Here is a 12,754-nt window from a genome sequence, read left to right as displayed (position 1 = left end):
GACTAGTGTTCATATATTTGTATATTGATAACAAAAACTGAAAACTAGTATTTTAATGGAGATATCCTCTCGATCGTATTAATAAACTAAAAAGTAAAAATCAGTTAGCGAAAAGAGAAAAGAGATAGAAACATAAATGAAAAAAGTTAGTGGATCTATTTAATTAACCCCCCGTAGTAGTAGTGGTTAGTACTTAAAGATTATAGATTTTATTGTTAGGACATTAATCCTAGCATTACTTGCTAAATATATATACAATAATTTATTTATTTATTATTTTTTACAAAAAATTCAATATTATTTTTAATTTACTAATAATAGTTAAAGTTGACCCAATGGATAGATCTTTCGAAACCGATAAATATACTTGATGTAGCTCGTGATCCTTTCAACACATGTGATCCATCAATAATCTCTTCCAGAGGAGAGAGAAACATGATTTGAGAGATTAGAAGTGAGGCAGAGGGAGAGAAAGAGAGAATAACAAAAGACAAGAGATAGGTTTAGAATGGTAAAGGAAGAACAGATCCCCACCTTAGTATTGCCAAACTTATTCAGTTCCTTCTTATCAATTTACAGATCACTGAGGACCCGCACACACACAAAGAGACAATTCGTTTTCATTTTCAAATTTAAAATCAGTCCATCAATATATATATTAATTCCTTAGGCTAAATTATCAAGCAACGATGTATACTTGTTTCTTTGGCAAACGTTAGCCTTGAATGTATGATTGTTGAAAACTTTGTGTTTTAAGTTATTTGAACGAAAGAAATAGTTGACAAAAAAAAAATTATCAAGCAACGATCTATACTTAGTAGTTTTTCTTAGGGAAATGTGAATGTGATCTATCACTCTCTCTCTTTTTACCATCAATTTCAAGTTTTGTTGCTATATTTTACCATATCCGATGACATATATGAAATTGATAAGTAACTTAGCTGTCCTAGACAGAAAATATTTGTCTAAATCACGGAATCCAAGTTCAAGCAACATTTTATGTATGAAGAGAAATAATTTATGCAAAAACATAAATTATCAATGTTTATTCTTAAATTGAAATGATCTAATATTGAAAGTTCCAATTAATAGGATGGTAAAAAAACTGGATTATCCTCTAATTATAAAGAAAACTTTTTAAAAAGTCGTGGATCATGTTGATCCAACTCAAAATTGATCTTATCATCTTTCTTTTTAGAAATGGACTGGTACTATCATCATCATACAAGCAATACTAACAAAATCAAAGGTTTTCATTAAAACTAAAACAAACGAAAGGTAGTTTGACTAGTTCTGTGACTTCTGTCTCATTGACTTGTTTCTTTGGCAAAGGCTAGTTCTCTTCTGCATAGGGTTCTTGAAAATCGAGCTGACAGGGCCGTTAATTGGATGACGGAGCGATGTACTGAGATCAATGTGAGAAGAGAGGTAGAGCCATAGAGGAAAGACAGAAATCTAGTAGAGCTAAATAGATGCTAGCTAAGCTAGCTTCTCTGAGCTCTTAAGGGTTTTGTTCTTTCATATGCTAGAAAAGGACACCATGCGATCTATCAATCTCCCTCAACGTTATGTTTACAATTTTTTTAATACATGTACCTGGAGATCTTTTATACCAAACTGAATCTTTATTCTTTCTCTACCTTTGAAGCTATTGTATCTTCATAATTGCATGGATTCAACATCTTGTAGTGGCTGAAAATTCCACAGCTACTAAACCTAGTAGTATATTAAGCTTCAAATATACATATATATACCACTTTTTTAATTGTTTTATAAAGTATGTATTTTTGTGTTGATTTTAACTTTTACTCTTGAAACCGAGACACTAAAACTGAAAGTCCTAGTCGAAGATGGATTGAACACCCTGCCCTATCTACGTTCAATGAAGAAGAAAATAATAATATGCTCTAATTTTATAATACTAGGAAGAAATGTGTATTACCATGATTTCCGAGGCGTTTTAGTACCTTAGCTAACACCTGTATCACAAACCAAAGTAATTTCAACGTGCAAAAATCGACAAACCGTAATCCCCCCCCCCCCCCCCCCCCCCCTCTTCATTTCATTTTCAAGAGAGAAAGCTCGATATGAACGGATTTTTTTCACATAGATATATCATGAGAAAGGGAAGATGCTAGATATGAACTGGGACCAAGCGAAATTATTAATAAAAGAATAATAAAATATTTGAATAAGAGATTGTAAAAACGGACTGAAAATAAGAGACTGGGACGGCCGCCATATATCATATAAGGTTCACAGAGAATGATGAATTGCCGATAAAGTTTTCGTTCTTTACTTCATATAGATCCCTGAATTTTTTTTAACGGACAGATAATGTTATAATTTATATGTTACATATATTTGCACCCAAAAAAGTTATTTTACATATTTCAGATAAAATATGAACGAGATTTGAGTACTATTATTTATCTGAATCGGAAACAAGAGGCGATATAGAGCATACGAAACTAACTCTTGTTACAAATTTTCTTGTCTCTTTCCGCAAATAAACATGATCTTATATTTGTCTGGAAAGTGGTCACACACTTCTCTTTACCGACAATTATTATAACCCGATCTCGGCTAGTTCGATATTAAAACCAATCTAACGATTACTAGATAGCATGTCTTAACCATGCTTGTTTATGTTAATTTTAAAATATAATAACTCCTAAAACAACTCTTAGATACATTTTCAGAAAATAATATTTTGTGTATTTCCAAACATTAATACCAAAATCCAATACTTCCATCAGTAACACAAATTTAAGTTTTTCGAAGTTTATGAATATGTACTGCTTGCTTCAGATATTCTTATTAACCTTCTAAGAAATCCTTCTTAAACCTATGCTAAGGTATTTGGAATTTCTATTAAAATTTAAAAACTTATGTTAAATCGTATAATTTTGTCTTTTTGCTCACAATTAAAATCGTATAATAAGTTGTCTTATTTTGTTAGCCTATATGTTCATATGTGATACATTGGTTTTGTCCTAAAAGTATAAGCTGGGCTAGTGTACGGGTTATTACACTGAGAAATGAATCACTAAACGTCTAGTCTAAAAAGACTGGTAACTGATATAATTCCGGGTCGGTTTCATCTGGTGCACACATCAAATAAGCCCTAATTAATTGCACCCACTGAAACATATTTTTAAGAAAATAGTCAATTATAGAGATTATAAAACAATGGATCACAATAAATCTAAAGTATATATAATAAGATATATACACGTACATATAACAAAAGATTGAGATCCAAGAAAAAATAAACGATAGAGAGATGGGCAACGTATGCGGCATATGGATCACAATATCCAAGGAAGTAAACACTTCTGGAAGCAACAAGACATAGATGCATATGTATGTATGTATGTATGTATGTGTATTATGAATTATGTCAATTTGAAGTGTCAGTACAAATGGAGCTATGTCCAACATTTTGGTACTCTTCATGACTAGTCTTTTTTGTTTCTTCCTAATAAAATACACTCAAAGGGACCATTGATCTTCTGATCTCCATTACCGTCTCCGTTGTCTCGTGACAGTTTGATTTGTGTGATTTGAAATTCTCTTTCTCTGGATCGAATGAGTCGTTTATTATCACAAATTGATTATTAGTATCTCATTCAATTTACATTAGATCATATTCCTCTCGCATAGAGAAAAAAGCCACATGTTATGATAATGGTGACAGTAATAACTAAATGAGGCGGTACAACTTAGAGGTGCAAAACCAAGCATGATGCTAAGGCGATATGAGAATGTACTGACTATCGGTGATAAACCAGATTTTAGTTTGAAACAGTTGTTTTGAAAAAACTAATTAAAGTAGTACTGAAGCGGTATTAAAATCCATACAAAAAGAAGTAGGATTTTTTCTAATTTTAACTAGGTTAATATCCGCGGAATGAACATTATACATCAAAATGATTTTTACATATTATTATTTATTTTGTATTCATTTACGTATTATGGATATAATTAAATTAAAGTAAGCACATAAATCAAAACATTAGTTCTTGCTTATTTACAATAATTGTTTTGGTAAATAAATAAAAACAATCATTTTATTTATTTTATATAGTATATCATCTAATTTAAATTGTATTGACATAAATATATAGTATATGTTAGTATAAATATTTATTATTGAGATTTTGTACTTATATGATTTTATTAACATTTATATATTTTCTGTAACAAACAAATTTAAACCATTAATCACAAAATTTTCGATGTGAGATTTTTTCAATGCAAAATTTCAAAATTAAAATATGTATGTATTTTGATATAGTATATAGTTTAATTTAAACGATATTAAAATATATATATATATATATATATATATATATATATATATATATTTAATATGAATATCTATTAAATGAAATTTCATATTCATACGATTTAATGATCATTTTATCTTGTTTTAATACAAAAAATTTAACCACTGATCACAAAATTTCCAATGTAGAACTTTTAACATTTTTAGTAGTTTATAGTCGTTTTAAAAAATTCAAAATAGAACATATAAGAAAAAATCTAATTTTTTATTATATAGTTAACGAGATTGTTTAATTTTTTTAATAATATAAAATTAAAGAAAAAAGAGAGGATATGAAAAATTGTTATCAAATCTTTATTATTCGCAATCATTAATTATCATATATATGTTAATCATATTAGGTAATTTCGTAGTCTTTATTTAAGTAAAGAATGTATAATATTCTTTTGTACACTATTAATCAATTTGATAATATATTATATATTAATTGAGAAACATTACAACATTTTTTGTAGCCACGTGTCACCATGAGAATGAATTTCAGAATTCTTAGAAAAATAGGTTGGTCTATCTTAACATATATTATATTTTTTATTAAACTAACTATCAAATTGATTATTAGTGTACAAAAGTATATTCTCGCACTTTCCTTAAATAAAAGCTACAGAATTACCTAATATGATTAATGTATATATGTAAATTAATGATTATGAATAATAAATATTTGATAACAATTTTTGTATCTTACATTTTTAAGTTTATATTATTAAAAGATATTACACAATCACATTAACCATATAATAATAAAAATTAGATTTTTTTCTTATATGTTACATTTTGAATTTTTTTAACGACTATAAATTACTAAAAATGTTAAATGTCTCACACTAAAATTTTGTGATCAATGGCTTAAATTATTTTGTAATAACAAAATACAAATGATCATAAAACCGTACGAATATGAAGTCTCATTTAATAGACATTCATATTATAAACATATAAAAATACATAAATATTTTAATTTCTAAATTTGTATTGAAAAAGTATTGAAACATTAATATTATAATTTTCAAATTTGCATTGAAAAAATCGCACATTAGAAATTTTGTGTTTATCATATGAGTACAAATCCCCAATAATAAATACTTATATTAAAATATTATATATATATATATATATATGTCCATGTCATTAAAATTTAGTTATATACCATATAAAATAAATAAAATGATTTTTTTATTTATTTACCAAAAAATATCATAAATAAACTAGAAGTATTGTTTTGATTTATGTGATTACTCTAATTTAATTATATACATGATACGTAAATGAGCACAAATAAATAATAATGTATAAAAAATATTTTTATATATAACATTCATCCCGCGAAATTGTGCAGGTCTTAACATAGTTAGCTTAATAAAAGTATAATATATGTTTAGATGAACCAACTTATTTTTCTAGATATTCTAAAAATCATCTTAGTGATGACATGTGGCTACAAAATTAAGTTGTAATGCTTAATATATAAGGGATTTGTTGATATATTTATGTGATTGTTGCATAGCTAAAGAGACACATAACATTCTTTATAGCTGGAGATTTTTCTAACCTGCTTGTTAAATATTTACTCTAACTATCACTTCCCATTCTTCTTAATTATTATGCACTCTAATTGCAGGAGAGAATCACACCCTGTGAGCTTAAAATTTATTCCTTAAAGTGCACTGAAATATATTTTAACCAATTTCATCTAGATTTTTATACATACTTTTTTTGCCTACGTAGATTTATTCATACTTTCCTTCTCTAAATTTAAATTCAGTCGTTTAAATAAGTCTAGAAAATAATGATGTAGATGAATTTGATTGGGCAGACTTATAGATATTATATCAAATTTGATTTCGGAAAAAAATCATTTATATATATATATATATATATATGTATTATTCATGATTTATGCTTTAGTTGGTACTAGTATGTCTTCCGTGCTATGCACGGACGTTGCTTTTTTATATATATAGAGAGAGAGGATTTACACTGAACAAATGTCATTGTGAATCATAAACAAATAACTAAAAATTTGTTATTTAATCTTAAACTGACATTGTGAATCATAAACAAAAAACTAAAATATGGATCTCTTATATTTACACATCGGTTTGATTCTTTTGCGGAGTTTAGGATCAGAAACTAAACAGAAAATAATATCACCACAATTCTATAATATTATAAATACATAAAATAAAATATAAGAAAGACCGTGGTTAAAAAATAAAAAAAGGATCAACCTGGTTAGGTTATTTTGATCGAGAGTAAACATGAGTCTTTTCTCGTCTCTCCTCTCACCCGAGCTTCTTAAGCTCTCATTGTTTTTTCTTCTTTTTCGAAAGCATGAAGCTTTATTAGTTACCTTCTAGTTATCACCACAAATCTGGACTGTTCGTGTAGTTTGCGATTGTCATTAAAGACAACGTTTTAAGGCCCAGAAGGTGGACATGGAATTTAAAGCCTGATTAGTTAGAAGCCCAATCATCTTTAATAATCCAAGAACAATGACTCAAAAACCCGAAGCACAATCTACTACCAGCGGACACTGTATACGTATAGAGGATGCACTTCTTTCTGTTTATTAGTTTATATGAGGTTGCACTTCGTTGTTCAAAAAAATGAGTTTGCACTTCAATGTATTTATAATTCCTTTGATTATCTCTGAGACTCTAACCATTATGCAGCTATTCGACACAAGATGGATATTAGTGATATATTCGAGTATTATTTACCTTGTAGAACGTTTTATAGATTTTTTGTTTAGTTCTTCATTTTCTATGATTTTTTAATTTACTTAGTATTTTCTGGTAATGTATATTCTGTAAGTTTTAATTTGTTGAGCTGTTTTGATTAGTATTAAATATTTTGTAACATCATGTGATACGTGGAAAAGGTTTAAGATAATTGATTTGACTATCTACATCACCAAAGTTGATTTATTTTTTCCGTCAAGCATCCGTTTAGAACTTCAGAGTTAAACGTGTTTTGGCTGGAGTAGTGAAAGGATGGATGACATATCGGAAAGTGATTTGCGATACCGTACGAGTGAGGTCAAAACATGGAGAAAGATCGAATGGTGATTGCAGGGTCAGTAAACAATGATTTCGGGTCTCGAAAAAATTAACGGACCGACCGTCGGATGGGACGGGGTCCATGGGCCGAGTGAGCGGACATGGATGATCCATTAGCCATGATGGGAGTTACATATTTTTTTAATAATTTTTTGATGTTCTTTCTTTAAAAGGAGAGAGGATATTTTTAATTTAATTTTTAGTTTTAAACCAGTCTAATAACTTAGTATATAAAGTTGGATACTTTCACCCGAATATAAATAATATAATACATATATAATCAGAATTTTCAAAATGATTTAGAAACCGATGATAGATAACTAAAACACATGGGATGATTGGTTGGGTTATATCGAATGTCTATATCTTTAGTTTCTATTTACGGCCATAAAAATTATTAATTATATTTTATTTATTTTAAAAGCTAATGCTATAAAGAAGAAAATAACTATACGAGCCATGTTTTCTAAAATAAAAATACTTTATTTTTATTTTTTGTAGCTATTACATACATCTATATTAAAAATTATACAAACTAAACTTTATATTAAAATTCTTACCGTTACAGTACAGCCAAACATCTAAATACGTGCATTCATTCATCAACAAAAAAGATGTATCATAAATATTGTGAAAAACAATTTTCGAACTTGAACAAGGTTAGGACCCGACATTCAAAAAACAGTCAGTTATCCACAAAACCATTGGATAAGATTAGTTTATCCATAAAAAGATTGGGTTATCCACTGATTGTTCGAAAGACGCAAGAGTCAATTTCGTAGTATATTTTAAATTATTCATATATTGTGAAGGTTCATCCTAAAAAGATATATGTTATCCACTTGAGTCAATATCACGATTATGAAAGATATGTGTCGCGTCTCCTTATCCTTAAAAGAAAGCAATAACTAATAAGATGATAAAGATATACGTGTTAACACAGACCAACTAGTATTACTTATTCACAATCCTTAAAAGAAAGCAATAACTAATAAGATGATAAAGATATACGTGTTAACACAGACCAACTAGTATTACTTATGTTCATATCATGCGATCTTAACGTTCAGAAGGTTAATATAAGTCGAATATCGTCGCTGCAAATATATATTCATAGGTAATTTACTTTTTTCATTCTCAATTGCTTTGCATGACCATCCATCTAGATGACTTCGATGGCTAAAACCGATATCTAAATGCCCGCGGATGAAATGGAATCACCCTTTTAGCCAAACAAATTACTCTGTACTCCGATTATTTTTAAATTTGTATATTAATATATTTAGTCTTTTGAAAAAATGGCACCTTAGAACATCTTACCGCTGATAAAAAATGGGGTTCTTAAAAATATTTATGGTCTGGGTCCCTACAAAAAGCATAAGACTCGGCTTTTCCGTGTGCAAAATAAGGAACGTTGTTTTTTCGATTTTTACACAGTTTGCGGGTTCCACTGACACGTGGCGGTCCGCGATTGGTTAGCCTTTTAATTTATTTTTTTAAGAAAAAAAAAATCAAATAAGAACCCTAATGTGAGTTATGCCATAAAGATGGTCTTATCTCTTAATTCTATTTTATGTAAATTCAGTAGGGCCTGGGCCCAACCATTTGGATAAACCTCATAAACCTACCACGAAGCTAGGAAAATTTCCAACAACAGAAGGGTAAAGGGAAATTTCTCAGTGACGGGTCATAATATGGAAGTAAATGGACATGATGATTTAAGTAATGAAATTTATCAAGAAAAGTAATGAAATTTATTAGGTTACAAGAAACAGTAATGAATATGGCCATGATTGATGAACACTTTTCCTGATGAAAGTTTTGGCCTTGGAAGATGAGAACGACAGAAAATGGAGTAGTATTGATATAAGATTTATTTGACGGAATGAAATGCACTAGTTTCGCATTTATCTATTCATAATGGTACTACTGGTACATTTACTGTGATGATTATTTTCATTATTCGGTAGTCTAAATTGGGCTCCAAACCTCTTAAGTCCAAACAATAGACTTTCTGAGTACTAGTTTAAGTTTATCATGTCTTTTCTTCCTGTATTTTGGACTAAATAGAATAAATTGAGAAGTTTTTGTAAGGATTAATGACTGAATACTCTATTAAAATAAGGTGTTACACAATATATAGGAGATTACAAGTAGGATTTCCTACGACAAGATATTTACATAAACTTATTTCCATATATACTCCACATACTTTATTTGTTGATTATGATTGCTATATTTTAAAAAAGATTTAGCTAATGCCTAAAACCGTGTGAAAAGGAGAGATTTAGCTAATGCATAATGGGTTAGGCAACTTTGCGTGTGGTGTGGTGATAAAATAAAAAGTTGAGCAATGAACCAAAGTTGGACTGGGTATGAACCATTGGCTCTGTGGGTTTATACGTGTATGGTCCAGTTAACCGACCCAACCAACTAAAAGCACAACACTTTTCGAGCCCCATACATTTTCCTTATATCACAAGACTTTATAAACCAACATATACCGGTAAAATCCATGATCCTCTCGTTGTGATGGTCCAATACTAATTTGTTTTGCCAATGCTAATTTCAGCCAAAATCTAAACATTTGCTAAATACTTCGAAAGGTTGATACGTATCTACTTACATTCTCCACTAAGAGGACACATCAAATCACAACAATGCATTGATGTGTGCGTGATAACAGAATATCACTTTCACAATGATCTATTTGATTATTGGGAGTAGTTTAGTAACCGAAGAAACGCATTAGTTGAAACTTATACATATTAATAAACTTGACAACAATAATGATTGCCGAACATTGTGTTTAAGTAAGAAGACTTATATATGTCACTAAATTAACTAATAAACCATTCAAACTGAACCACTTAAAGATGAAACCATTTTAACTAGGCATAGGACGGATCGGGTATCCAGGCAATTTTAAGATATCCGGATCCCGATCCTTATCCGGCGGATCCATAATTTTACTATCTTTATCCGGATCTGGGGTTCGCGGATATCCGGATATCAGATATCCTTCTAAAAATTATAATATCTGGCGGATATCCGGATCCGGATTTGGATCCTTAAAATAAATAAAAAATAATATTAATATATATAAAATATTAACAATAATTTAAAAATAAAAATATATATAATGTTTTTTATTATTTATATGCATGATATTACAAAATTTACATAAAATTTATATATATACTATTATAAAAATAAAAATTTATTAAATAAAATTAGTTTTTATATATAGATATTACTATTTTTGAAATAATTATTAATAAAATTTATGGATCCGGATATCCGGACTAAAAAATCAAGATATCCGGATCCGGATTCGGCTTTGACGGATCCAACATTTTACTATCCGGATTCGGCATCTCCGGATATCCGGATTTTTGGATCGGATCCGGATCGGATCTCGGGTCGAATCCGGATCTCGGATAAAAGTCTCCGGCCTAATTTTAACTAGTTGGTTTTATTTATCTCATATATTGGTACAATTAATTGAATAATATAAGACGAGAGGGAACTATCCACAGCCGCCTGAAAGAGACACCATTCAACATGCGACTCAATATTTGACCTTATTTCCTTTTTATACTATTTAGGGGACATTATATTTAAATCACTTTATTATGAAATTCTATACATATCCGAAAAGAAGCATATATATATATAATTATCCATATGGTGAGTCACATTAATCAGCATGTGTTTGTCTCATTTAGTATATCCGGCTTCAGTATAAACGAGATCATCTTCTTATTCAAAACAGATCACTTAGAATCTTATCATTTCAACACACACGCATAATATATGCTTTACGTGAAATGATAATTATTTATTTAAAAAATATTCGCCATTTTAAAGCAAAAGAAAAATATTACTGTGCCTAATTAAACCAGTATTTATGTTTATAATAAATATTCAGAAGTGATAATTAATTACCAATTGTAAATTAAGTTCAACGTGTAACTTTTTACCTTTCTATTTTTTTGCCAACCTTTCTAGTTTAAATTAACACCAATACTTGACGCTAGCTGTGCTAATTCTATAAAAATGTTTTTTTAGTAAACAAGAAAAAAATGATTTATCGTTTAACAAGATACGACTCAAACCTAACACCGCTAAAATAATTGACATTTCTTTTTGGTCAAATCTCCAAAATAGCATATTTCTAAGTTTATATCACAAAAATAGCACTCAAAAACTAAAATGACCAAAATAGCACATTTCTAAGTTTATCCTTTGAAAATTTTAATTTTTTTATTTATCAAAATTTGAAATCTTATCCCCAAAACCTCATTTCTCAACTCTAAACCCTAAACCCTAAACTCTAAACCCTAAACCCTAAACCCTAAACTCTAAACCCTAAACCCTAAACCCTAAACCCTAAACCCTAAAATCTAAACCCTAAACCCTAAACTCTAAACCCTAAACCCTAAATCCTAAACCCCACCCTTTAACTCTAAACCCTAAGTTTGTGACTTTTGATAAAACATTAAGTGCTATTTTTGTGACTTTTGACCTTAAGTGCTAGTTTGGGAACATAAACTTGATTTAGTGCTATTTTTATCTTTTTTCTCTTTCTTTTACAACTATATATTAACATATAATAATTTACGAGAGTGTCTCTCTCACGAAAATATGGTGAATGGCTACATAAAATGTGATTAAGACGTATAAGTCTAGCCTAAATATTGGAAAATGAGAGCCAAATTTAAAAGTTTTGTGTCCTTTCACAAAAATAATTAAATCTATTAGTTGGTGATCGAAGTTGTTACGTAACTATCGTTTTCTTTTAATATTTTGTAACTTTTTAAGTTTTGTAGATAAACATCAAAAAATTCATTCGTTAGAAAGACATGATTTGGTGGTTGATTAAGACATCGAATTGAATATTTGATAACACAAATTGTAAGTGATATAAGTATAATATTCAGTTCTTCTCACGGTGAAATTGAATATAGACCTATTAATACATCGGACTATCGGAGTATTTATCTATTTTGTGTCACGAACATTAGGTACCCAATATAGGAAGGATAAAATAGGCGGGACCCACTTGCGACCACTAGGAAGAAACAATTGCGTGACGTGGCTAACTAGTATACTTGGCGGAATGAAAGACAAATATCTGTTAGTAATGAATGTGGAAGGAATCAGACAGGCTTCAAAAGTTATCCAGTAGGTGTTTGCTTTGGGTTATCATTCCGAATCCTAACTGTGATTATGTGGGTCCCATTTTAATCTGACGTGGAGTTATTGGATAGATAAGTGTATAAATCTGTAATTTATGTTTGTGGAAGTAAAAAGATAGGAAATCTTCTTTTATTAACCC

Source organism: Brassica napus, chromosome C3 (assembly GCF_020379485.1).
Source record: "Brassica napus cultivar Da-Ae chromosome C3, Da-Ae, whole genome shotgun sequence".
NCBI classification, from domain to species: Eukaryota; Viridiplantae; Streptophyta; class Magnoliopsida; order Brassicales; family Brassicaceae; genus Brassica; species Brassica napus.
This window is presented reverse-complemented; position numbering follows the sequence as displayed.